This window comes from Hippopotamus amphibius, chromosome 9 (assembly GCF_030028045.1).
Source record: "Hippopotamus amphibius kiboko isolate mHipAmp2 chromosome 9, mHipAmp2.hap2, whole genome shotgun sequence".
NCBI classification, from domain to species: Eukaryota; Metazoa; Chordata; class Mammalia; order Artiodactyla; family Hippopotamidae; genus Hippopotamus; species Hippopotamus amphibius.
The window spans coordinates 128,286,068-128,312,775 of NC_080194.1; the positions used below are offsets into that span (position 1 = coordinate 128,286,068).

At 47.1% G+C, this 26,708-nt stretch overlaps 1 protein-coding gene across 3 annotated transcripts in view; it reads left to right on the plus strand.

Moving 5' to 3' along the window:
- Positions 1-26,708, plus strand: part of ABAT (4-aminobutyrate aminotransferase) — an 85,060-nt gene that overhangs the window by 10,589 nt on the left and 47,763 nt on the right. Inside the window, exon 2 of one of the 3 annotated variants that reach the window (XM_057750298.1) lies at positions 9,077-9,148. The exons of the other annotated variants lie outside the window; for them this stretch is intronic. The gene's annotated coding sequence lies outside the window, so the exon portion shown is untranslated. The remainder of the gene's footprint in view (positions 1-9,076; positions 9,149-26,708) is intronic. 3 annotated transcript variants of the gene reach the window in all.

A 26,708-nucleotide genomic window follows, 5' to 3' on the forward strand; every position in this document is an offset into this window, starting at 1 on the left:
AACAACTCGGATTATTTGCAGTAATTGATCAGATTCGACCCTGTGCAACCCCTTGACATTCTGCTATGGGCTTGGGGTGGGGTCTGTTTCTTAGACCCTCCTATGAGGTCAAGGAAGTAGTTCTGTATTTGGAAAGCAGCTATGTTGTCAGCCCCCTGAGCACCCTTGAGGTTGGGACTTCTGGGCCTCAGTTTCCTCATATGTAAAATGGCGACAATACTGCCCTTTGAAACAGAGTATTGGTGGTTATTAGACTAGAGTGAGTGGTCGATTGATTTCTACCTGCCAGGCACTGGGCTCTATCTGGATTATCTCATTTAATACTCTCAATAATCTAGATGGGGATGACCTTTTTTGTGGACATGGAAACAGAATCAGAGTTTTAAGTTTCTTGGCCAAGGTCACACGGGTAGGAAGGGCCAGAAACTGGACATGTGACATGTAATTCAGTCCATAGCAAGACTATTATAAATAGCGTTGCCGTGAACATTCTAGAACAAAGTGATCGCCCAGTTTAGACTCCACCAGCCGTGCGTATGAGGGTTCCACTTCCTCCATGCCCCTTCCAGCTCCAGCACCTCGACTTGCTAATTTTAGCCATTACAGGGGGTTTGTAGTAGTTTTAAAAATTTCTCTACTAACTGAATTCAATCACCTTTTCTATATGTTTATTGACCATTTGGAGTTCCTATTTTATGAAGTGCCTGTTAAGATCTCTTGTCCATTTTTCTTTGGACTTGTCTATTTTCTCTTTCTTATAGCTTTGTAGGAGTTTTTTACTCATGCTGGATAGTGATGCCTTTGCCAGTTATGTGTTACGTATCTTCTACTCTGCGGCGTGAATTTACTTTTCAGTGGTGATTTTGGTTATTGGAATTTTTAACTTTTACATAGTTCTATTCATCTTTTTTCATGGTTGAGGCTTTTTGTGTCCTATTTCAGAAATTTAAAGTCACTCATATTGCCTCCTCTATTTTCTTTTTTTTTTTAATATTTATTTATTTATTTATTTATTGGCTGAGTTGGGTCTTTGTTGCTGCAGGCAGGCTTCCTCTAGTTGCCACTAGTGGAGGCTACTCTTCTTTGCGGTGCGCAGGCTTCTCATTGCTGTGGCTTCTCTTGTTGTGGAGCACTGGCTCTAGGAGCACAGGCTTCAGTAGTTGTGGCACACGGGCTCAATAGTTGTGGCTCGAGGGCTCTAGAGCGCAGGCTCAGTAGTTGTGGCACACGGGCTTATTTGCTCCATGGCATGTGAGATCCCCCTGGACCAGGGCTTGAACCCATGCCCCGTGCATTGGCAGGCGGATTCTTAACCACTGCGCTATTGGGGAAGTCCCTGCCCCCTTTATTTTCTAGAAGCTTTCACATTTTGCTTTTCATATTTACCTCTCTGGTCTGCCTGGGGTTGATTTTTAGGTGTCGAATGAGGTAGGATTATGACCAATTCTTCTTTCCATGTGGATAATCCCCCTCACCCACTGTCACTGACTCTTTATGGGAAATCAAGTGTTCTTGTAAGTGTAGGTCTGCTTTTCTATTCTCTGTCTCATTTGGGAAGTGTGTTTCTTTGCCCCTGCGCCACATTGTCTTAACTACTATAGCCTTAGAATAAGATGGAGCATTCCAGATTGCCGCTAAAGAGGCTGAACCAATCAACACTTTTACTAACAATTCAATAAACAGTATAATTTGTGGGCATATGATCTTAAGCATAAACACAGCTTAAAGAGGCTTACAGCCTTATAAGTGACCAGACATGACCCAAATAATTACACAACAGAGGTGCCCTGTAAATGGAGTGCCACAAAGAGGGGGGTAAGTGTGGCTGAGTGTGCACGGGGTGGGCAAGGGCTTAGGGGAGGGGTGTTGATCTGGTGGGAGAGAGATCAGGGACGACTTCCCAGAGGAGGTGCATCATGAATGGAAATTGAGGGGGAATTAAGTGGGAATTAAGAAATCGGAAACAAGGCAGAGCATCTGGGGCAGTGGGAACGTCATCTGCAAAGGCTCCGGCACAGAAACCTACACAGGATGAACACTGGATCCAAGTGGCAGAATCTAGAAAGAAGGGGTAGGTGGGGTGCGTGGAGATGGGAAAGGTCAGAGGGACCAGACTTCGAGGCCTTTGAACCACACTCAAGAGCTGGTCTTTATACTGAGAACAACTACCCTAAGAAAAGAACAAGAATATTCCGGATTAAGGCAGTTCCAAGCGCCTTCTGAGTGCAGCTAGGGTTGCTTCTTTGCAGGAGAATCTGTGTGGCAACGTCTGTGGTGACAGGTGGGTCCTATAGCCTCATCCCCCAGTCCCTGGCACTGAGCATTTTGGTTGCGCTGGCAATGGAAGTGACAGTTTTTCCTCGCAGGCAGCCCGAGTTCCGCCAGCAGCAGCATCTGCCCAGCTCCGCATCAGGTCTGGAACCCTTCTCTCTCCCCAGCCTGGCGAGCATGTCCTGCCTGCTGGGCATTTGTGTGATGGGCCCAGTGCCAGACCCTGCACCGTGGACTTGAGCCATTCCTCGTCATTCATCGTCATCTCCACTCATCACCCCAGAGACGAGAAGACAGCAGCTCGGAGAGCTCGGGTCACTTGCCTGAGACCACATAGCTTCCAAGGGGCAAACATGACAGTTTTCAGCTCTGTCGAATTTTATTTTCTAAGCTCGAATGGTACTTTTTTTTTTCCTTTTCAAAATAGTGGATCAGATTCTTCGGGCGTTTCACCTGCAGAGTTCCAACATCGTTTTGAGTCCAGACTCTAAAATGTCCCCAAATCTGTGCCCTGAGCTGAACTCATGATTGCCCAGGCCTGAGACCCCTCACTCTGCCCTTGGCACTGCTTTTTCAGTTTGGTACCCAGCATGGGGTTTTGGTTCTTTCTGTACTGTGTAGAATAATTGAGAAGCTTTTAATATGTCAAGATATATGTCTGCCGGGTTTTTACAGAGTTGGGAGAGGGGGAGAGAGAGCTATCTACACCAGCACTTAACCTATTTCAGGACAGACAATCTAGACAGAGCCGACAAGATTGATGATGTTTTCGTGAATCTGGGCATCTGTTGTGTTCCTGGTGGGTTTTCAAGGCAGGAATTTGTTGGCGAGAGAATGAAGAAGCCAGGAGCTTCAGAGTGGTCTCAGAGCCTGGAGAGATGGTGTAGTTTTGGAAGACGAATTGGCTTTCCCCTGCACAGTGAGATACGTTGGATGGGATACGTTGGATGGGTGGGTGGGGGAAGGAACCAGACTACAGATTTCCTTATGTCCCTCCCCATATTGGTTCACACTTCCATTTACTGAGCACCTACTCTGTGCTTGGCAGTGTGCTGGATGCTGCAGTTACCGTCTCTTGGAACCCCATGACAACCCTGGGACAAGACTTGTACCTGCTCCCAGAAACTGAGTGCCGGAGTTGGGATTTGAACTGAGCCACCTGACCTGCTGCATTTGTACGTCACCGTGGTCCATAATCCCCTCGGGGCAGACGTAGTTTTGATTTGCATCTCTCTAATGATTAGCAATGTTGAGCATCTTTTCATATGCCTATTTAAGAGTAGGGGATTTCCAGCGTGGCAGTTGTGGACCTGTGGCAAGGTCTGGTGACATTTTGGTTTGTCACAGCGGGTGGAGGGGATGGTTCTGGCATCTAGTGGGTAGAGGAAAGGGATGCTGTTAGCATCCTGCAGTGCACGAGACAGCCCCCCCGCCCCCCGGCAAAAATTGTCGTGCCCAAAAAGTCAGTAGCGCTGAGGCTGGGAGAGCCTGCTTGAGAGCACACCTTTTCCACTCCCTTTCAAGGCTTTTCTTGGGAAGTTTCTGTGAGGTGACACCTCTCTCTGACACCTTGTACCTTGAGACTGGTTCTTACTGGGTCCTGGATTTTTCTTCTTCTACAATGGCAGGGCCTAGGCTCTACATTGGAATCAGTAAAATGCTCTAGAGAACATCCAAGAAGGAGGAGGCAGCCGAACCCATGATGTTCAGCTCATGATAGTTTTGTTTGTTTTTTTTTTGGCTATGCCTCATGGCTTGCGGGACCTTAGTTCCCTGACCAGGGATTAAACCCGGGTCCCCTCCAGTGGAAGCACTGAGTCCTAATCACTGGACCGCCGGGGAATTCCCAAGAAATATTTTATTTTTTATTTTTTAAAATTTATTTATTTTTACTTATTGGCTGCGTGGGTCTTCATTGCTGCACATGGGCTTTCTATAGCTGCAGAGAGCAGGGGCTACTCTTCACTGCAGTGCCAGCACTTCTCATTGCAGTGACTTCTCTTGTTGCAGAGCACGGGTTCTAGGCAAGCAGCCTTCAGTAGTTGCAGCACATGGGCTCAATTGTTGTGACTCGCAGACTCTAGAGAGCAGGCTCAATAGTTGTGGCGCACGGGCTTAGTTGCTCCATGGTATGTGGTATCTTCCCGGACCAGGGCTTGAACCTGTGTCCCCTGCATTGGCAGGCGGATTCTTAACCACCGTGCAACCAGGGGAGCCCCCCAAGAAAGATTTTAAAACACACCATTCTGGATCCTGCAACCCAGGGCATTTCCAGTACTGCCAGTTCACCCCTGTGTTGATAGGGCGTTGAGAGAAAAATCACCCTATGGGGTGCCTGAAACTTGGGCACTTGCCATATTATATTCTTTTCCTTCTTCTGGGAACACAGAACTCAAATGCATTCGTGCTGATGTTGCTAAATACATGTGCCCAAGGTCAGCATACATGTCCGGGTGAGATCCTACATGTTTTTCCTGGGGGATGAGTAGCTGTGCAAACTCTCGCCCTTTGTGTGGGGTTTTGCTATGTTGCCCACTGAACAGTGGAAAACTTGGGCAAGTTAGTTAGCCTCTGTGCCTCTTTTGTAAAATGGAGGTAATAATCACATCTGATGAGGCATCAGACAGATTGCTTGTCTTCTCCGAGCCTTGTTTTTTCACTCTGTTAAATGGGAGGGTTGGACGAGATATCTGAGGTCTTTATCCAGCTCTGGAAGTATTAAATTGGAGTTGCCCAGTTGCCACTGCCACTTTGCTCAAAGAGGGGCTTCTGGTGGAATGGTGGACTTGGCCATGACAGGTGTACCCCGATGGCTGAGCCATCCCTGGAGTAACTTTATTATTATTATTATTTATAAATTTATTTATTTATTGGCTGCTTTGGGTCTTCGTTGCTGTGCACAGACTTTCTCTAGTTATGGTGAGCGGGGGCTACTCTTCGTTGTGGTGCACGGGCTTCTTATTGCAGTGGCCTCTCGTTGCAGAGCACGGGCTCTAGGTGCAGAGGCTGAATAGTTGTGGCTCATGGGCTCTAGAGCACAGGCTCAGTAGTTGTGACACACAGCATAGTTGCTCCGTGGCATGTGGGATCTTCCCGGCCCAGGGCTTGAACCTGTGTCCCCTGCATTGGCAAGCAGAGTCTTAACCACTGTGCCACTAGGGAAGTCCCTGGAGTAACTTTAGAAATCTGGTCTCGGGCCATGTTCCAGCAGGCACTCACGGGCAGAGAAGGAAAAGGAAACTCTGGGAGGCCACCGCATCCTAACACCTGAGGTCCAATTGGAGGTCCTCAGAGGGGTGAGTTCCACACAGCTCTGTGCCCCCTTCTTCACCCACACGCTGCGCATCCCAGACCTCCTTCGCGCTCCCCACGTATCTCACATGAGCGCAAAGCCCAGCAGGCTGTGTTCTGTGGGAGCCGCTAAGCCCGGAAGCCCCGGAGCTGAGCTGGTACCGGGAACACTGGCATCCACCCTTGTCTGACCGGAGGCCATATCTCCAAGAGCTCTTTTTTCCACATCTCTTAGAGTCTGTGAAATGAAGAGTCCCAACTTTGCTTGGGGACGTCCTTGGAAAGAAGAATGGCATGTGGAGGCCTCATGGTTATCGGGGAAAGTTGCTGAGTCTACATCTCCGAACTTGAGTTGGCATAGGGTGAGAGACAGGAGAACTCCTTGGAGATTTCTGTTAAAAGACCAGAATGAGAAGTAGATGGTTCATAGTGGCTGCGATAAGAGGCCAGTGACTTGCTGTACTTTTCATTTTCTGCAGAAGCCAAATGATGGTAGAGATTGCATTTCTCCACGAGTGTAGAATCACCCCATAGCACTGTGCTCATGATTCTGCAGAAAAGCCAGGCAGCCAGACAGATATGGACTCAGACCCCAACTTTCAATTTATTTGATACAAGAAGGGGGGTGAGTTTTACTAAACCTTCTGTGAGTCTCAGTCTCCCCATCTGCAAAATGGCTCTGCCATTGCATCACAAGATGTTTAAGAGCATCAGTGATCAGATAGCAGAGAGTATAGGTAAAGGCAGACCCACCAAAGGACCCTTCAGCTTTCTTTGCCTTGGTTTTCTCATCCACTAAATGGGAAGAAGTCTTCTATGTGATGGAGCGGTGTTTTGTCTCAAAGCAGATAGCACTCACGGTGACTGAGGGACACAGAGCAGTTACTGGTGATAACCAACCAGGGCAGTTTGCCCCAGGACACCTCCCCTTCCTCGGGGCAGAGCAGTGGACAGTCTCACAGGGCTCAGAATCTCAGAACCTGGAACCAGAAGGAATCTCTGAGCTGAGCCAGTCTAACCGTGATGTTTGAAGCCCCTCTCCTGCATCCTAGCTGAGAAGACATCCAGCCTCTAGAGTTGAACTCACTTTAATGCGAGGCGCTTCCTTAGTTACTGAGCTGAAATCTGCACGTTCTGGTCATTTCTCTCTCATTTTGTGACTTACCCAAGATTGCAGCCATCACACGAGCCACAGCTGGGACTCGAACCCAGGTCTCCGTGCTCAGCTCACGCCTGTAGCCCCCGTGTCATTCAGGGTCCTGCTGCTGCCTTCCGTTCTGCCCAGGTTTCTGGGCACACAGCAGGGCCAGTGTGACCGTGCAGGGGGACTCCTAGGAAGAAGGCTGCTGTCTGCCTTGAGAACGCTCAGGAATTTGGGGAGTCAGCAATCTGCCTGTGTCCCTGAGTCCCGGTCAGCCCTTCTCATCTGCAGTTGCTGAACAGCTGATGGGACCGGCGCAGGAGAGATGGGAGAGTGCTTCCAGCAGCTGGGTGTTCTGGGCTCAGACCTACGGAACACCGGTCTTGGACTGGTGTCCCAGCTGACCCAAGGCCGCCTAATTCCCCAGGAGAAAGCTGCCCAGGTTGAATGATCATTTGCTGATTTTAGTGTTTCCTCCTCCAAAGGCAGCCTGCTGCCCCCATCTCCAGAGGTGTCCCCATCCCAAGAACTTAGCAACATTCAACACATAAATTGTATTTCGAGTCCGTGATGAAGTAGAAGGCGAGCCCGCATTCCTGGGCAGGGAGACAGATGCATCAGGGAACAAATGGGACATGGTGAAGGGTCTCAATGAAAATAAAATTCGGCGACGGGAAGCAGTGGGAATCAGGAAGGCATCTCTGAAAGTGTGATTTCTGAGCCGGCCATTCAGAGACAGGGAAGTACATTCCAAGGCTGGGGGTGGTGGGATGGGGGTGGTGAACAGTTCTGCACAGCCGGTACCCGGCAGGACCCAGGTCCAGGGACTCTGAGGTTATAGTGAGAAGGTTGGGTTTTATCCTCTTTGCAAGCAGACACCATTGGTAGGTTATTAACCAGGGAGTTACGTGATCTGTTACACTTTAAGGCAATCCCTCTGGCCGCCCCATGGAATGTGGATTGAATGGGGCCCCAGGGGAAGGCTGCTGTGACTTGGAGGTGGCTTGGATTCGGGTGGAAACAGAGAGAGAGAGAGAGGGGATGTCCTGGAAATGTCTAGAATGAAGTCAGGACCTGAGGGAGTGGCGTCAGTGCCTGGGGTTTCAGATCCCAGCCCAAGTGATGGGCCTAGGAGCTTGAGCCTTCCTTTCCTTGTGTATAAATTTTTTGTGTGTGTGTGTGGCTATGTCGGGTCTTCATTGCTGCGCACGGGCCTTCTCTAGTTGCAGAGAGCAGGGGCTACTCTGCACTGCAGTGCAGTGGCTTCTCTTGTTGCGGAGCACGGGCTCTAGGTGCGTGGGCTTCAGTAGTTGTGGCACACGGGCTCAATAGTTGTGGCTCACGGGCTCTAGAGCGCAGGCTCAGTAGTTGTGGCGCATGGGCTTAGTTGCTCTGAGGCATGTGGGATCTTCCCGGACTAGGGAATTGAACCCGTGTCCCCTGCATTGTCAGGCAGACTCTTAACCACTGCGCCACCAGGGAAGTACCCCCTCCTGTATAAAGTTAAAATGGGAGGAGCTGACAAAATTGGAGGTGATAAGGACAGTACCATTCTGTCATGACTGTTATAAACATTCACTGAGATGATGCTGCTGTAACAAAAAGTATCACAAACTGGGTGGCTTGAAACAGAAATTTATTCTCTCACGGTACTGGAGGCTGAAAGTCCAAATCAAGGTGTCAGCAGGGTCACGATCTTTCAGGAGGCAAGACCTCCAGCTCGGTCTGCCCGAGGGAGAAGGGAGGCAGCTGAGTCCACAGTCCATCGGTACCTTCAGTCCCCTCCCCCCAGGGCCCCTACAGGCGGCCGCATCATGGTCTCTGAGCGAGGAGAGCGGAATGGATACTGTCCCAAATAGATCTTCTCTCCCTAGAACCACCTGAGAAAGCAGGGGTGCCCAGGTTTTGAGGAAGCTGAGATTCAAAGAGATGACGCTAGCAGATACCGACTAGAAGAGCTAGTATTTGAGTTGGAGCATCACGATGTAGGGCTCATGTACTTTCCTTCCTCACCAGGGCTCTCCCTCCATCAGGCTAGCTCCCGAAGTGCTGACACGTGGGCAGAGCCTCTCAAACTGAGTGGGGTTAAGACAACAACTGATCATCCTCGCCCCGACTTCTGTGGCTGGCTGGGCTCAGGTGGGCAGCTCTGGCTGAGGGTCTCTCAGTGGTGGGTCAGGTACAGCGGGACTGGAGTCATCTGAAGGCGCAACTGGGCTGGGCGTCCAAGGGGCTTCTTCCTTCCCGGGCCTGGCCCCGTGGTGCTGCTGGCCTTGCTCTTTGCTCGGCTCTCAGCCTCTGGGACCTCTCTCTGGGACCTGGGCTTCTCGTGCATGGCTCAGAAGTCTCGAAGAAATCCATCTTCTTCCACAGAGGCTGCTTCCAAGAGGCAAGAAGAGGCTACGCCTGGAACTGGAACAGCGTCCCTCCTGCTGTATCGTTTTGGTTTGTTTCTCGGCAGCTCTGCTGAGATATAACTCACGTGCCATACAATTCACCCATTCAATGAGTTTGGAAATATTACATTATTAGTGTTTTTTAACTGTGATAAAATATATATAATGTGACATTTGATGTTTTAGCCGTTTTAGCTGGTTTTAAATATACAATTTGGTGACATTAATTACGTTCACAATGCTGTGTAACCATCACCGCTATCTAGTTCCAAAATTTTTTCATCCCCCCAGACAGAAACTCTGCAACCAGTTCCCTTTTCTCTCCTCCTCCCAGCAACTGGTAACCTCTAATCGACTTTTTGTCTTTATGAATTTGCCTGTTCTAGGTATTTCGGATAAGTGGACTCGTATACTTCCTGTCCTTTACTTGACTTCTTTCACTGAGCATGGTGTTTTCAAGGTTCATCCATGCTGGCACGTGTATGAATCGTTTGTTCTTTTTTATGGCTGATTCATATTTTGTTGTATAGATAGACTTTTTAAAAAAATTTTTAAATTAATTATTATTTTTTTTTTTTTGGCTGCATTGGGTCTCCGTTGCTGCACACGGGCTTTCTCCAGCTGCAGCGAGCAGGGGCTACTCTTTGTTGCTGTGCGTGGGCTTCTCACTGCCGTGGCTTCTCTTGTTGTGGGGCATGGGTCTAGGCATGTGGGCTCAGTGGTTGTGGCTCGCAGGCTCTAGAGCACAGGCTTCAGTAGTTGTGGAGCACGGGCTTGGTTGCTCCAAGACATGTGGGATCTAACCCGCCCAGGATTAGAACCCGTGTCCCCGGCACTGGCAGGAGGATTCTTAACCACTGCACCACCTAGGAAGTCCACAGTGACTATTTCTTGATGGCATCTGTACCAGGAGCCATGCCAGGGTGTGGGTACAGGACATCCAATGCATGGTTCTTGCCATCTCCAAGCTTACAGTTACGTGGAGAGAGTCCTGAATTAAAATTATGCAATTAATTTTGGAGGAAGGGAGCCGGGTTTTCTTGATATTCCTTTTCTCCTTCCTTTTACCCTTTTTTATGTTTTAAATTGTTAGGATCATCTTTTTAAAAAATTGTTATTGGAGCATAGTTGATTTACAAGGTTGTGTTAGTTTCAGGTGTGCAGCAAAGTGATTCAGTTATACATACATATATGTCCACTCTTTTTTTAGATTCTTTTTCCATATAGGCCATTACAAAGTATTGAGTAGAGTTCCCTGTGCTATACAGTAGGTTCTTATTAGTTATCTTCTCCTTCCTTTTACCCTATTTTAAAGGGATGAATAGCTTAATACGGCAAACGGCACTAAACTTAATGTACAGCTCCATGCGCCTTCATCTATGGAAACACCCACAGGACCAGCACCCAGATCACCATACGGACCATTCTTAGGCCCCAGAAAGTTCCCTCATGCCCCTTCCCGGATAATAACCCCCAAGGGGTAACCGCTGTTTGACATCTATCAGCAGAGATTAGCTTTGTTTATTTTTGAACTTCGCATGAATGGGATCTGCAGGAGATAACCTTTCGTGTCGGGCATCTTCCTCTGCCCTGCTTGTGAAACCGCACAATTAATGGTTCAGTTAAAAGCTGCAGTAGGGCTGTGAAGGATACAGGTACTGGGCCATGAACACATTCAGTAGGGAGACAGAGCCAAATCCGAGGAGAATTATATCAATACAGGTAACAGAAGAGCTTGCCTTTACTAAGCATTTATTACGTGCCAAGCCCTGCCTGAAATTATCATGGGGGCAGATGTCAGAAGGCCACAGGCTCTGGCACAGTCCCCAGTGCGGTCGAACCCCACCTCTGCTCTTTATCAATGTGACTCTGGGCAGGTTACTTTAATCTCTCTGTGCCTTGGTTTCCCTTTTTGTAAAATTAGAATGACAATCGCCGCATCTTGTCACATAGCTCAATGATAAAAATAGACACGGAGCTCTGTATTTAGGGAGCTCGAATCCTTGAGGGGAAGAGAGACAGCTTTTTTTTAAAATTGAAGTCTAGTAGATATACAATACTGTGATAGTTTCAGGTGTACAGCATAGTGTTTTGATTTCTTTGCAGATTGTATTTTATTATAGGTTGTTACAAGATATTGGGTATAATTCCCTGTGCTCCGCAGTAAATCCTTGTTGCTTATCTATTTTATGTATAATAGTTTGTATCTGTTAATCCCACACTCCTAATTTATCCCTCCCCTGCTCCCTCTCCCCTTTGCTAACCATAAATTAGTTTTCTCTGTCTGTGAGTCTGTTTCTGTTTTGTATATAGATTCATATTGTTTTTTAAATTCCACGTATAAGTGACATCATATGGTATTTGTCTTTCTCTGACTTACTTAACTAGTATAAGATTCTCTAGGTCCATCCATCTTGCTGCAAATGGCATTATTTCATTCTTTTTTATGGCTGAGTAATATTCCTCTGTGTGTGTGTGTGTGTGTGTGTGTGTGTGTGTGTTTATATCTATATCTATATCTATATATCTATATATCTATCTCACATCTTCCTAAGCCAGCTTCCATGTCTTGGCTAGTGTAAATAGTGCTGCTGTGAGCATTGGGGTGCATGTATCTTTTGGAATTCGAAGGCACCCAGAAGGGTAGAGTGGCTTAGAGCCCCGTGCAGGCACCAGAATTCAGGTCAAGCTGACGAGCACAGCTCTGTTGTCATTGCGATGTTTCTACGGGGACCATCTATTTATAGCAAGTGATACTGTTTTCCACTTAAATTTTTTTCTGTTAAAAAAGCAAGATACCTTCAAGGGGGTAAAACAGTCTTATAAATGCTGGTAAATACAGGAAAGTGAGGCAGACTGTAATTGCTGCCTCTGGAGAAGCGCACACCTCCAGGGCTGCTGATGTGTCAGCAGGAAAAGGAGACCAAGTCTGTTGCGGAGAGTGGCTCCACCAGGGTGTGCGCGCTTTCTCTAAAGACTGAACTCTGGACATGGATGCACGTGGTCACTGGTGTGTTATTAGGAAGATAGGACCCACCTGTGGTTTCAAGGCTTGGAAAGCCTAGATCAGTGTCGGCAAACTTTTTCCCAAAATGGCCAGATGGTCAATATTTTCCGCAATGTGGTCGTGTGATTTCTGTCGCAGCTACTGAGCTGCCTTTGTAGCACTTTGTAGCAGCCGCAGTGGCCGGAAATGAACGAGCAGCATCTTCATTTGCAAAAATCACCCCGCAGCTGGCCACAGTGTGCAGACTCATAGCTTAGAATTTGAATCCCAGGGCAGCCAAGCCTCAGGACGTCCTCTTTCCCTGCCTTCTAGGAATTCCAGACTTCCTGACTCCGAGCTTCCCTCTCCTCCTCTGCCTTGGGATGAGTCGAGAAGTTTCGCTTTCTGTCGACAACATGTGCCCTGAGCTCCCTGACTGTGCTGACCTACTTTCAACTTTCCAGTATTTACACCAGGGATCAGAATCCAATCTAACCTGGTTCAATGCCAGAAAACAAATGTCCTTTTTAGCGTCTGTTTGAAAGCTCACCTCCTCTAACCACACCTTCGGAAACCAAACCGAACACAGATCAATGTTCCAGTGCCTGTGAGGCTCTCTGTTGATGCCGAGTCGCGATATTCAATACCTGTTTCCCTGTCATTAAATGTCTAGACACCTTCGGCCGCCATCAGCTGAGGCTACCTTAGCTCTCTTATCATTTCCCTTTCTGTGTTATTAGAGAAAGAGAGAGGCTGCTTTCAGGTCATTAGCGATGATTCAGAAAATACCAAAAGGTGGAAAAAAGTAGGCTTCCACTCCATAGCCCCATATCCAAGACAAAACAGTGCTGAACAGAAAATCCATTTCTTTCCGGCCTTCCTTTCTCATGTATTGGTTTATGGGTTTGTTTTTGCACTTCTGTAAAAGTGTAGCCAGACTGCATATAAAATTTTACAGTCTTTTCTCTCTCATTACATCACTTCAAAAATCATTCCCCTGCCTTTTTACATGGTTTTTGGTAAATAAGTAAGCTGTCGTATCACCACTTATTTGAGCAGTCCTCTTCTGTTGGTTGTTTACATTGTTTTCAGTGGTCCACTCTTCTAAATTACACTGCTCTGAATAACTCCTCTTCTGAATAACTGCTCCTATTTCTTTAGGATTAATTGCATTAGCTACGTTTCTGGAGGTGGAATTATTTGGGGTTCACATATTTAATATCTCTTGACTCCTTGGGGCTACACTGTTTTCTAAAACTGTTGGATCCAAATACTATCCATTATGGTCTGTTTGAAGAGAGAGAGCAGGGATGATGTTCTGATTCTCAGACCCGAGATCAGAAATGCAAATAACATAACTCCCAGATGGTCGGTTGGTTAGTTGGTTGGTTGGTTCTACCTTCTTGGTCTCATTTCAAAGAGAGGAAATTGACTCCACACCTAACACATACCCTCAATTTCACAGATGCTATTTCTTGAGTATAACTATGTGCTAGCAAATTGGCCACATCCTTGGTAGAACTTTTAGACCATTTGGATTAGGACTTTGCACACAAGAGGATGACAATTATTTTTTTTTCTTTTCCATTATAGTTGATTACAAGATATTGAATATAATTCCCTGTGCTACACAGTAAGACCTTGTTGTTTATCTATTTTATATATAGTAGTTTGTATTTGCTAATCCCAAACTCCTAATTTATCCCTCCCCCATCTCCCTTTCCCCTTTGGTAACCATAAATTTGTTTTCTATGTCTGTGAGTCTGTTTCTTTTTTTTTTTTAATTTTTATTGGAGTATAGTTGCTTTACAATGTTGTGTTAGTTTCTACTGTACAACAAAGTGAACCAGCTATACATATACATATATCCCCTCTTTTTTGAATTTCCTTCCCATTTAGGTCACCACAGAGCATTGAGTAGAGTTCCCTGTGCTACACAGTAGGTTCTCATTAGTTATCTATTTTATACATGTATAAATATGTATAATTGTATATCAATAGTGTATATATGGCAATCCCAATGTCCCAATTCATCCGACCTCTCCCTTTCCCCCTTTGTTTCTGTTTTGTAAAGAAGTTCATTTGTATCATTTTTTTAGATTCCACATATATGTGATATCATATGATGGATATCAATAATTTTTTTAATGTAGTCATGTCATTTGGAGAAGTTTATTTTCTTCCAGTTCCTCAGCACTCTCATCTATAAAATGGGAATACTAAGAATTCACTCAACAAATAGTGAATGTGCCCATTGTGTGCGCCAGGCCCTGTGCTATGGATGCCCACCCCCATCTCTGGGGAATGAGGAGTATCCTGGAAGGCATGGATTAAGAAGATACACAAATAAATGTATAAGTGCAAGCTGTGAGACGTGGAAAGGAACAATAATGCAGGGAGCTATAAGAAATTACGGCAGGACAAGCATATTTCCATGAGGTTAAAAAAAGCTTCTCTGAGGAGATAACATGCAATGATTGAGACCTGAGGGATGTGCACAGAAGCTGGCCGAGGAGGTCTGAGGGAAGCAGTGAAGGTAGCAAGAATGGCCAGTGCAAAGGCCCTGGGGCCACGGAGCTCTGTGCTTTCCAGGACCCAGAGGCCAGAATGGCCGGAGAGAGTGGCAGGACATGAATTAGAAGAGAGAGGCAGGCAGGCAGCCTCGTGAAAGACTGGGAACCAACTTTTCCTTTGCTGCAGAGTGACAAGCTGAGGGCGTGGAAGCAGAAAGATGGCTCTGTCCCTGCGATGACCAAGCTGATCTGGAGCAGCTAATGGAAACAGGGAGAGAAGCAGGTGAATTAGAGGCAGATTTGAGTTCCCTTTCTTCCTCCCTTCTCTGGTTTCATCCTCAAGCTGATGACCAGGTAGTTGTGGTCACGTTCAAAGAGTCAGTGCCAAGGTGTGGTTGACTTTCATGCTAGTTTACAAGAGGCAAAAGAGAAGCCTACATTTCTGAGGCAGCAGCCACACCATGAAACCAAAGAACTGGTTGAACTGAACTCCCAGTGCATCATTGCCAGGCATTAGGGATGTTGGCAGCCCATGTCAGGTATCATTTGCATTTCAAACTGGTCCAGGATCATCCAGGACCAGTCGTAAAATCACCATCACCATCCCCATCCCTGATAGAATACAGCCAATCTTTGCATGTCCTAATTAAAACCAGGGAGAAGAGCAAGCTCTCATGATCTCATGAAAGAATGAAGGCACCGTTGTGTCTGACAGGGAGCTGCTTTGAGGGAATAGAAACCTGAACTTCTAATTCGCATCCCATCGAGACAAAAGGAGGCATGCTGGTGGTGGGGTGCGTGGCCTGGTTTATTGGCTATTCTTAAGGTCCCACGCTGGTTCGAAATTCAGGGTGAGTTGCAAATTTTTTAATGTTTATTTGATCATATATATTGATTAGTCAAGACTGTTTAAAATTAAGTGCTTCAGGCTTGGCTAGTGGCACAGTGGTTAAGAATCTACCTGCCAATGCAGGAGACCCGGGTTCGATCCCTGGGCCTGGAAGATCCCACATGCTATGAGGCAACTAAGCCTGTGTGCCACAACTACTGAGCCTGTGCTCTAGAGCCTGCAAACCACAACTACTGAGCCCACATGCCGCAACTGTTGAAGCTTGCACGGCTAGAGCCCATGCTTCACAACAAGAGAAGCCACCGCAATGAGAAACACGCACACCACAATGAAGAGTAGCCCCCACTTGCCACAACTAGAGAAACACGTGCACAGCAACAAAGACCCAATGCAGCCAATAAATAAATAAGTGCCGCAAGTCAGATCATTTTTTCAGGAGTTTAATTTTTACAGACTGATGTATTGTAAGAGGAGATCAGGTATTAGTGGGTGGCCGTGAGGGGCCAGGTTTCTTCAGGTAATTAGCTCCATGATCTTGGGCTTGTCGCCTAAACGACCTGAGCTTCATTTTTCTCCTCTGTAGCTTGTAAGAGCGCCTGCTTTCCAGGGTGGAGAGAATAGATGGAGTTAATATATGTGAAACACTTAGAAGAGGGCCGAGCATATAGCAGATGCTCAGTAAGTGGTGACCAGTAACATTATTGAAGATTTAGACTCATTCCAGCTATAGAAAGGCACCACCTAAGCTGCCACACACGGCTGCTGAGCACCTCATCTGAACTGGTAAGGGATTCTGAAGATGCAGTATGACCCCCCAAATTTAAATGCCATTAATTAGTTTTTATATGGCTTATGTGTTGAAATGATACTTTGGATGTTTCGGCTTAAATAGAACATACAGGTAACACTAAAATTTCATCTGTTCCCCTTTTTTTGGTAACGTGTTCAGTAGAAAAAAATTTTTCTTAAATGTGAGTATCCTGTCATTTGGGAATGGCTCTGGTCTTTATCCTGCCCTATTTTAGATGTTAGGTGATCCGTGAATTTCCCAATGGTTTATGTGCATTTTATTTATTTTTTTTTAATTTTATTAAAGTATAGTTGACCTAATAGAATATTTTAAATTGAATATCTGACTCGCATTTAGAGTTGACCCTTGACCAACACGGGTTGAACTGCAGGGATTGTTTTAGATAAATATAGTACCTGTATTTTCACTTTCCAGATCTTGGAATTAACTAAGGGTGGCGGAGAGTGTGTGTCGGACTGGACATCACAGTATGTGGACTACAAAAACCTAGGGTTTGAGTCCTGATTCTAGTCACAGTTTCAGCTTCCTGCCCTTGGGTGAGTCATTTATCAACTCCTTTGTTTTTGAGGCGGAGAGAGCGGCCCAACCCCCACATTGTTCAAGTGTCAAGTGTATATTTTTGACAGCACTGGTCTAAAGATCTGATTTAAGACGTAGGAATGATTAAGAAGTGGGAGCAGTATGGACTTTGCACTCAGGAAGGTTTGGGGGTATCTGGATAGCACCCCTCTGTATTTTATCAGGGAAGCTACTTAACCTCTGTGTGCCTCTTTCTCATCTGCAAAATGGGAGCAAAAATTCCTACCATGAAAGAGCTGTTTTGAGGCTTAACTGAGATCATATAGGTGAAGTGCTTACCTCAGTCCTAGGCACAAAATAGGTGCTCAAACAGAAGCAACAGGTATAGCTTTTGTCCCAGGCACTTAGGGGGTGTTTAGTATTCAGAAGTGGGCTTGAATACACTATGGAAAACCGTATGGAGGTTCCTCAAAAAACTAAAAATAGAGTTACCATATAGTCCTGCAATCCCACTCCTGGGCCTATATCTGGAGAAAACGTTCATTCAGAAAGATACATGGGGCTTCCTTGGTGGCGCAGTGGTTAAGAATCCACCTGCCAATGCAGGGGACATGGGTTCCAGCCCTGGTCCAAGAAGATCCCACATGTTGTGGAGCAACTAAGCCTGTGCGCCACAACTACTGAGCCTGCGCTCTAGAGCCCATGAGCCACAACTACTGAATCCACACACCTAGAGCCTGTGCTCTGCAACAAGAGAAGCCACCACAATGAGAAGCCTGCACACCACAAGGAAGAGTAGCCTCTGCTCTCCACAGCTAGAGAAAGCCTGTGCAGCAGCAATGAAGACCCAACACAGCCAATAAATAAATAAATAAGTGTATATTTAAAAAAAATACATGGACCCCTATGTTCATAGCAGCACTATTCACAATAACCAAGACATGGAAGCAACCTAATATCCATCAACAGAGGAATGGATAAAGAAGACATCCATGTGTACAATGGAATATTACTCAGCCATAAAGAATGAAATAATGCCATTTACAGCAACATAGATGGACCCAGAGATTATCATACTAAGTGAAATTAAGTCAGACAGAGAAAGACAAAAACCGTATGATATATCTTATATGTGGAATCTAAAATATGATACAACTGAATCTATCTGTGAAACAGAAACAGACTCACAGACATAGAGAAGACTTGTGGTTACCATGCGGGTGGGGGTAGGGGAGGGATGGATTGGGAGTTTGGGATTAGCAGATGTAAGCTATCGTATATAGAATGGATAAACAACAAGGTCCTACAGTATAGCACAAGAAACTATATTCAGTATCCTGTGATAAATCATAATGGAAAAGAATATTTTAAATACATATATGTATGTATATATGTATAGAAATGTATAACTGAATCACTTTGCTGTCCTGAAGAAATTAACACAACATTGTAAATCAGCTACAATTTAAAAAGAAATGGGCTGAGTAGATCTGAAGATAAACTAATAAAAATAACTCCTTAGTGTAGCAAGATGACTTTGCCATGCTGTTTTCACCTCCATCGCCACCTTTGATCTTCAGAATTACCCTGGGAGGTGTGGTCAGCCCATTGTAGATCTGGGGAGACTGAGGCACAGGGGCCCTGCAAGGTCTGAGCAGGACCTAGAACCAGGCGTCTTCCTGTCAACCCCATCGTGTTCCCTCGAAACTTGCCACACCTCCAAATTGTGTTCCATTTTTTGCTTCACCCTCTCGTTAGGTATCTTCCACAGACATCCCCGAAATGGGGGGAAGACCATCACCTAGTATAAGGAGCCCCTGCAGGGCTGACCTTACCTGAGGGTGCAGTTGGGGTGCTGTGTGTTACCTGGGGAGTCTTGAAAGGCGGGAAAGTTATTCCTAATGAAGGACTAGTGTTCACACTTGTGACAGAGAAGAGGCTGCTCATAAAACCATGTTCCCCAGACACATTGATCCACTTAAGTCTCAAACCAATGTGATACCCGAGTGTAGCAGCTGCTGTCAAGAGACATTGCCCCATACGTGCTCCTTTGCAACTTCTTTGACTTAAATTTTGGTCAGTTGCTCTCCAAGGTATTTGCGTAAACATGTGCCCCCACCAGAATGGCCAGATATTTCATGATGATAGACCAGTGTGGAGAAAGCAGAGGGAGAATGAGATGACAGCTGGGAGACCAATTGCATCTGTCCACCTAAGAAAAGATGGGTACCAGAACTGGGATGGGAAAAAGAGAGGATGGAGATTAGAGCTAGTGTGGAAGTAAAATCCCAGGATGTGGTACTAAGTGAAGGTAATGGGAGGGAGGAGTGAAGGAGGTGTCGTTGGTTTCTGGCTTGAATAAATGGATAGACAGTGGTTCTGCTTACTGAGATGCTGAACACAGGAAAGGGAATAGGTGTGGAGAAGGGAAAAAACGATTTTTAGCTGAGAATGAATTGAGGTTAATGTGCAGGACCCCCTGTTGGAACAGGGAGGAAGATTCAGGGATGGTGAATCATTCATGGAAACCATGAGTTGTGCATGAGATTTCCCAGGGATGCATGGATGCATGGATGCATGGATGGATGGATGGAAGATGGATGGATGGATGATGGATGGATGGATGATGGATGGATGGATGATGGATGGGTGGGTGAGAGGTTGGGTAAGTGGATGGGTGGAAGAGAAGATGGATGGATGGGTGGATGGACAGCTAGATGACAGAAATCTAGATTTTATTCTATTTAGATTGAATCAGATGAAATTGCTGTTTTGGTTGTTAAAAATGATCAAATATTTAATTGTATACAGGCTGAAGTGTTTGAGGGGGAAGGGTACTGATGTCTGCAATTTACTTTGAAATGCATCAACAAATCGGGAGGGTTAATAGGTGGAGAGAAGGGTGGATATGTGATAAAGTAATCATGGTAAAATGTTAACAGCAGAAGCTAGGCGGTGGGTGGGCAGGTATTCAATGTCAAATTCAACTTCGCTGTATGTTGGAAATTTCCATAATAAATTCAGGGGAAATGTTTTTCAGTGGTCAAATGTTGACATTTTCATGAGGTTTCACCGAGTGTTTACTCCTCATTTGGCCAAAAGATCCTTCCATGTTTCCTTTCTGTGGCATCAACAGATCTGCCTTGCTGAGACTCCTTTGGCTTTATTCTTTCCAGAGTTGGGGGCTGGGGGGTCAGCGTCCCCCACGCCACCCCCAGAGTTCATGTTGAATTTCCCCAACGTGCTGATTACCACACCGAATTCACCGGTATCTGGCTTGTAATAATTATAGATTTCCTCTGCGATTTGATCCCATTGGTTGCCATGGCAACGGCGTAATAGCTCAACTGAAACACTGTCACGGTGATTTAGAACCGACTCGTCTCTCTTGCAGCCTCCGGTCTGGGTGCCCCCACCCCCTTGCCGTCGTCATGGCAACCGAGGAGCAGCATGTGACCAAAAGCTCTGTGTGCCCCCCCCTCCACTCACCCTTCCCATCTTGTGAGCATTCCCACTTCCACTTCTGAGCCCCCGATGGAGAGGCATTGACCCCAGCTTAGGCTATAACGGGGAAGTTAGAGAAATCTCCCAAACCCCTCCCAGAGAGGGAGTCAGAGGGACTGTAAGAGCCAGGGCAGCCTCCCTGGCCCCTGGAGGTCTTGGAGGGTCTTGGTGCCCCTCAGAGCCTCTCAGGGCTGTGGCCCCATCACAGGCTGGATCTTCTGCCGCCGCCACCAAGTCCTGGGGAAGCCATTTAGGAATCTGAAGCCCTGGATCTCTGCTTTGTAGCTTCAGGAATTCCCGAGCCCGTTAGAGAAAAATCTAAAGAGAAGCCCCCGGAAGGGTCAAGGGGAGAAAAACAGCCTATTTCAGAAAGTCCCAGAGCGAGTGGTTCACGTGCATCTTTTCCTTTCTGATTCTGTCTGGGAATCTCTCTCTCACGCTCGCTCGCTCGCTCTCTCTCTCAATCTGTCTTTCCATCTTGCTCTCTCCCTTCCCTCCTCCTCTCCTTCTCCTCATCCCTCTCCCTGTAAGCACTTACTGGGAACCAGCTGAGCACATCCTTTTCCAAATCTGCTTTGCTTCCGAGGAGCCCTTTTCTCCTCCAGTGTCTGAGCGCATGTTCTGGGGATGAACAGCCTGGGAGTCTGGGGCATCCTCTCCAGGGGGGAGCTGGTACCCCGTGGCACCTCTTAGGAAGAACCAGCCGGCCACGTCCCTGGGACTCTGCAGAATGGCATAGAGGAGGCATTTTTAAGCAGGTGGGAGCTGGGCTTGCTGCAGGACCCTGACGACCAGGCACTGTGAGTGCAGACGTGTGTGTGTGTGTGTGTCCATGTATTTGCCTGTATCTGCTGCCATGTGGAAGTGTGTCACTGACTGTTATCTGTGGTGTTTGGTGTGCAAGTATGTGTGCAAGTGTGCCTGTGTGACTTTCTATCTGAAGGACACACAAACCTATGTGACAGATTTTTTCAAGGTTACTTTGTGGAGAGAACACGGCAGAATGAGCCCTTCCCCTTTTTTTAATTTAATTTTTTATTGAAGTATAGTTGACTTTTTTTTTTAACTATGGACCCCTTTCAAGTGGGAACAAAATAAATGAAGATGGATGTTACAATGATAAGTAAGGAATTTGCATTTATCAGTAGGTTGGCAGAACCACTTCTCACATGCATCTGCCTTGTGGCCCCAGGAAATGAAGGATGGGTCACCTTGAAAGGTCATTTTCACTAAAACCCCCAAAGAGATCCTTCCTTTCTGTCCTAAGGGCTAAAACAGCACACACACATGTATACACACACACAACAGACACACACACACACACACACTCCTTTCTCTTTGAAACTCGGGGGGAGTGGAAGGCTCGGGGGGCCCCACTGGGGGCATTTCACTCTCTTCCTCCACAAGACAGAAGGAGTTTGCTTGACAACCTGGGGGCTTATGTCAAGGACACATGCGGAAACTCTGGATGGTGACCCCCTCCCATCTTTTATGTCCGCGTGGATTACAAGTCCATTTTGAATTTTGTGACTGAAGCAGCCCAAGCCCCAAGAGGCAACAAGAGGCCAGCAGGTTTAGGGAGGGAAATTTCATTTGTGGGGCAAGATGTGGGAGCCCTGGCGACTCGCCACTTAAGATCGTGCAGTTGGTGCATGAGGCCAGGCGGCCACATCACCCCAGAAGGCAATCCTTTGTGCTTCACCTGTCCCTGAACTTCTGGGAGGCTTGGCAGCCAGTCACTCTGGGTGAACGCTGCCTGTGAGCTGGGCAGTGCCCTTGGCATCTTGGAGGAGAGGAGAGATCCAGAGACAAGGACCAGGAAGCTTCCAGTCCACGTAGGTACAGACCCTGCTTATTCAGTGCGGTGCCCTTGCCCTCAGAGGCATCGCTGCCGCTTGTAATTCCAAAATGCCACTCTCATTCCCTATGCCATGGCCTGTCTGCAGTGGCCCCATCACCTTGGTCCATCTGCCAAAGCCCAACTCACCTTTAAACATCTTCTGTCACTACTTCCAGGGAACCTCTAACTTAGACCCAGGTATAGCTGATGCTGTATGCCCTCCTCTGCCCACTTCCAAACCCCCATACCTCTGGCATCAGGTACCCTATAGAGCACTTTTTCTATTTGCCCGTGGGCTACAGTTTGTTTTACAAGGACTCAAAAAAAAAAAAAAAAAAAACAAATTAAGACATTCAAAGCAACTGGCCTAGACTCTTAAAATGTCAATGGCATGAAAGGCAAAATGGCTGAGAAATGGTCCCAGATTAAAAAGAGATGACAGCCTTGCACACAAATGCAATGATGAGTGATCCGAGGTTGGAGCCTGGAGAACAGAAACAGCCACCAGAGACGTTTTGGGGACAAGTGGGGGAATTTGAATACAGAATATATTAGATAATACTGTTATGTCAATGATAAATTTCCTGAAGGTGAAATACCTTGTATCTCAGATAATTTGTACTGAGGTTATACAGGACAATGTCCCTGTTCTCAGAATATACAGGCTGAAGGATTTAGGGATGAAATATCACAATGTCTACAACTACCTGTCAGAGAATTCAGAAGAGAAGTAATAAATATATAGATAAATACATTGATTGATAGATGAGATATACAGATGTGGCCAAGTATTAACGAATGGTGGTTCTGGGATTACGTGTGGTTGTTGAGCTATTCTTGCAAGTTTTCTGTACCGGCCACGTGCCAAGCACTCTGCCTCGCTCAGTACATGGATTGCCTCATGCAGTCCTCAGAGCAGCCTTGAGATGGAGGAGCTCTATCATATCCATTTTCCAGTTGAGAAAACAGAGGCAGAGCCAGATTCCAGCCCCAGCCAAAACCGACGTGATGCCACTGCTCCACGACCACTGTGCTTTTGTGAAATTACTAAGGATAACTCAACAGTCTTGCCCACTTCCAGTCTGAGTCGGAGTGACTTCACCTCTTTACTGTGGTGTAGACGTTAAGAGCACTGGATCTGGAGTTTGTATTCTGGGTTTGTATTCTGGTCACCTACCTAGTGGCTGTGTGTTTTTATTTATTTATTTATTTATTGGCTGTGTTGGGTCTTCGTTGCTGCATGCGAGCTTTCTCTAGCTGCGGCGAGCAGAGGCTACTCTTTGTTGCGGTGCATGGGCTTCACATTGCGGTAACTTCTCTTGTGGAGCACGGGCTCTAGGCGTGTGGGCTTCAGTAGTTGTGGCACACGGGCTCCATAGCTGTTGCTCACAGGCTCTGGAGAGTAGTTGTGGCGCACAGGCTTAGTTGCTGTGCGGCATGTGGGATCTTCCCGGGTCAGGGATTGAACCCGTGTCCCCTGCATTGGCAGGCGGATTCTTAACCACTGCGCCACCAGCGAAGTCCCCTGGCTGTGTGTTGTTAGGCAAGTCACTTAACCTCACTGTGCTTCCATTTTCCACCCCATCCCCCCCCTTTCTCGGGGGGATTGGTAAGAGAGGAGGATCATTGTAACTGCTTCAGAGGATTGTTCTAAAAATTAAAGGCACTATTGTATGTAAACGCCTAAAACAGGGCTTGGCCTGAAGTTAGTGATCACTAAATATTGTTGCTATTGCTATTGTTCCTGTAATCCCAGCGCCCCGGCCTCAGCCAGTGATGGATAACCCTGGAGGGTCTTTCCCTGCTGCACCCACGGCTGGCTTGCTTTCTGGAGCTGGGCTCTGGGCAGGTGCCCCCTAGTGGGTACTGCAGGGATCTTGGGGTACCGGGTGTAGTAAGAGGCCTCCTTAGCCCACCTCTTCCCCGCAGAACTGCCCTCCATGACGCGCCTGCAAACCAGTTACTCAGGTGCACTTTAAAGACCTCCAGGGAAATGCATACCTGTTTAGTCAGAGCTCATAAGCCCCCGAGTCCACCAGAGCCGCCAAAGTCCATCCCAGAGGGCTGGAAGCAGCCTCCTGTGTTTCGTCTGTTTTGTGTTGCTTTCACCCCTTGATGTTGTAGGGGTGACTCTTCAGGGTGATCAAGAAAGAACCCAGATAGGGAGTGTTTATCAATTCACGCGTGGCTTTTTGGTTCTGTGACCCAGATGTTCAAACACTTGAAAAGTCATCCTGAGAGCTCAGTGTTGGGGTCAGGGGGCAGGGCAGGGCTGTGTCTCGGTCCTGAGAAGCTGGGGTGGATCCTCAGTCATCCTGGTCCGCCTTCCAAGGAAAGGACTGTTACCATAGTGACCACAGAACCCAGGCTGCCTCGGCAGAACCCTGTGCTCGGAGCGTCCAGCTCTGGGAGCACACAGACGTTTACTGGGCCTTCTTTGCCTGTGACGTGGTGCTCGATGCTGGAGGTGATGAGACAGGTGGTTCTCTGGCTGTCAAGTGATGCTGGCGACCCTCATCACGCTGTGAAATCATCTTCTTTGTTTACGTAATTATTGTCTGTCTCTTCCGCCGAAACAGAATGCAGGGACTCTGCCGTCTGGTCCCACCACCCCCACCTGGGTCCTCAGGGTTTAGTGTTGTGTCTTCAGGCGATAGGCCATCAGGAAATAACAGTGCCTGAAGGCAGACCCGTGAATGAATGAATGAATGAATACATGAACCTCGCAGGCTAAATGCAGAGACAGAGATGTGAACACATTGTCACAGAGATGTGAACGGGAAAAGAAATATGTATAAAAATCCGTGGGTAATCTAAACATAACAAATGTTGACAGAGGGAACAAAGTGGTAGGTAGAGTCAAGTTCATCTTGTGTATTTGATTTTTTTTTTTTTTTTTTTTTTTTACTGTACTGACCGCTTCTTGAAGGATCTTAGTTCCCCAGCTAGGGATTCAACCCAGGCTCTGGCAGTGAAAGCACTGAGTCCTAACCACTGGACCGCCAGGGAATTCCCCTGAAACTTTTTATTAAAAAAAAAGAAAGAAAGAAAAAAAGGAAGGACTGCTGGAAAAATATGGATGAGTGGCATCTAAGCCTGAATTGAGAGTCAGGAAGGCTTCTTGGAGTAGGTGGCTGGAGGCGGCCGCTCTGAAAAGGTACACCAGCGTTACGGGAATATCCACGAGAGGAGGGAGCAGAAAGGACATTCCAACAGACAGGACCATGTGCGTAATGGCCTGGAGGCAGCAAAGAGCAGAGTGTGTGCAGGTCAGCATCCAGAGGGCAGGGGAGGTCAGCACATACAGGTCGGGGTGGGGGGTACCCAGCCAGGCAGCTGGGCTTTATCCTGGGGGTAGCTGGGAGCCAGAGAGTGTTGGGGCAGCCGTGTTAGATGTGAAAAAATAAGATGGTTTCAATATAAAGCCCTCAACTCACTCCTGCAACCCTTATCCTTTTGTCTGCAGGATGGCTGAGGGTTTTGTACATGTCTCAAGGAGTGTCGCTTTAGAGATTTGCTTTTTTACCTAGCAAGTTTGTTTTCCTAAAAGTATCAGAAAGTTATAAAATGGAGGCATTTTTCCCAACGGGAGGGAAGGTAGAGAGAGACTGCTGATGAGAGAAACGCAGGGAGGTTTGGCCCCCTGGGTGGGTTTCCCCTCCAGGGAGGATGCCGACCAGGATAAATTCCATCCCAGTTCTATGTACTCTGCACGTCTGGCTCTGTGTGGACAAAACACCAGGGAAGCGATGGATGTTTTGCACTTGATCGTCACCTTCTGGCCTTGCACGTTGATAATCACCAGCAGCTGTGATCAGCCTTCCTCCCCCGGTTCATGCCCCAGCTCTTGCTTTCACACTATATTTTGCCCTCCAGGCCCCACTCCTTTTGATAAACAAGCTAAACAAGGCGTTGTGAGCTGTAGGGTTAAGGGCTCCAGCCGTCTGCCCTCTGTGGTCCCATGGGAAGACTCCTTGAACAGATGGATTACACTTGATGTCTCAGATGCTGCCAGGTTGAGGGGGGCGGGGACAGGGGCGGTAAGGCTGGCATGAGGATCTTGGAAATCAACACACACGTGCCGTCCCGAAGGCCCGCCTGTTTGGCCCGGTCATGTGATTCACGGCCATTGTGCCACATCAACAGCAGGTGGTGAGTCTGCTTGATTGGGTTCAGAAGGCGAGGAATCAGGTGCTTTTTTCATGACTCTGTCCTTGGACTTCCCCTCCCTGTCGCTGTCTCTCCTGCACCAAAATGTTTAAAGCGTTGGCTAGAATAATTAGGAAGCAACAAAAGGTAAGCAAACTCTTGGTCACATATCGATGTTTAAAACATGCAGGCAGCATTCTCTGTCACCTGGAGCTGTCCTAAGTGCCATGGAATCATAAAGATGCTGCTTCTTCCATGCCAAGGACCTTACATACCATAGGGTGGGACAGGGCACCTCGTGGAATTTGGGCCTCTGTACCTTCGAAGGGACAGTGGGACAAGCTTTGGGGTGTGGGGAAAGTGCCAAGTGTGGGCTGAGGTTGGAAACGAGCAAGTGGCCAAAAGATGAAGGTCTTGGGACTTCCCTGGTGGTCCAG